Consider the following 1,947-nt stretch of genomic DNA (forward strand, 5'->3'; position numbering starts at 1 on the left):
ATTTAACTTTCCGCAACACCTATCACAGTCTCAGTAATTTTTTAACACTGGTTTGTTTATATGTCTCTTCTCGGATCCTGTTGTGGTCTTTTCATTTAGTTTCAAGTTACTATATTTCATTGTTTATCAAATATTTTTACTCTCCTACCTCTAAGTGTCTGTAATGCTATGCTGTGGTATCGTACGTCAGTAGTCTATCAACTATTTTTATGTACCACCTGTGCCAAATAGTCTTAATATTCGACCAGCAGATACCTTGAACGGTTGCAGCACACTTGACTTACTTTTAAGATAATTGAAATCTTACATGTTAAACGTTTCAAACAACATTATATAACAAAATAACTTGTATATGCTATAAACAACAGAAGTGCATTTATTTATATAGACAAACCCCTTGAAAAATTATTCCAATAGTCATAGCATAGAAACAAGTAGTCATAAAATGTAATTTTTATATGTTTTAGGGGTTTAGATCGACTTTCGGTAAAAAGCAATAAACTATATAATATTATATGAATAAATAGATTGATAGATAAATCAACCAATAAATGTAAGGCATGTTGTACAGTGAACTACTACTCATTTGAAATAATGTCAGCTCATATATTACATGTACACTTAGGCAAGTTTTAAGACAACACGGACAAAATCCATCCATAATTGAGAGTTGGGGCGAGATATCGTGCCGGGTGAGAAAACGTGTCACCTATGCCCATATGTTATGCACGATTTCTCACCCGGGTGATAAATCGTGCTAGGGTGAGAAATCGTGTTGCGACCGCAGCACTTTTAGCACGATGTCTCACCCGGGTGAGAAATCGTGTCGGGGTGAGAAATCGTGCCGTAACACCCGGGTGATACCGACGAAATTCTTCAATTTACATCTAGAGCCATTTTAAAAAAGTTCGTACCTTTGGCATAAGGACCACAACGCTGAAGAGATCACTTCCAAAAACTACCCCGGCCATCCCCTTTTAAAATCCTTTAACCAGAGACATATATACTATACTATAATTGATTGATTGATTGATTGATAGGTTTTACGTCCGCTTCACTACCGAGTTATTATACTATAGTGTATGTACTGCGTATGAACCGCCCGATGTTTATTTTTTAAAACAAAACTTTTTTAAACAAAGTGTCTGATCAAAGACGTTTACGTGTCTGGTCTGATGTGCTGACAGAAAACGGTAGCTGAATCTTAATAAGAGCCAGTACAGATTGATTTTGATGGTTTTACGTCCGGTATTATACGTACGGCCTCGCGACCTTTCAGTAGACAACCAAGCATGTGCTCTGGCTTTACTGAAATGGGGATGCCCAGGGGGCTAAACGGGAGGTACCGGTGAGAGGTAGTGCACCCCCGCTGAGCAAAGGCCACCCCTGATAGCGATCATGGTCACCGTAACTAACACACCGGTCTGTTCTGGTTTACATATCCAGGTAAATTAGCAAAAAGGATTTGATATAAAGATGACTTCACACGTTAGGATTTACATTGTGATTTTGCTGAAATTATCATAAAATAGTAACAACTAGAAACAGAAATTTATGATTTTTAAGTAGAATAAAATGTGCTTAGAGATATAAAAGAGGTTGAAAAATATGATTTTGTTAGATAGATACAGTGTAAAGTTTGATTTGTTCTTTAGAAATTCGGGATTAATACTAAACTCATTCAACCTCTTGACACACGAACCAGTTGCTTATCTTATATCTGAAAGAAGTTACATATAGTCACCATACAAAAGGACGGTTTTATATACTGGACATGTTTGTGGTTTTATATACTGGACATGTTTGTGCCAATTTTAAGATATAAATGATAAATTTTATTTCCTGTCAAAATACCTCTTTAAACATTGCAAGTAGGCAGAATTTCTGAACAACAAAACTATGATGTATGTTAGAAAATTATTTTAAAAGAAATGATGCCGTCATTCG

Source organism: Mizuhopecten yessoensis, unplaced genomic scaffold (assembly GCF_002113885.1).
Source record: "Mizuhopecten yessoensis strain PY_sf001 unplaced genomic scaffold, ASM211388v2 scaffold11169, whole genome shotgun sequence".
Lineage (NCBI taxonomy): Eukaryota > Metazoa > Mollusca > Bivalvia > Pectinida > Pectinidae > Mizuhopecten > Mizuhopecten yessoensis.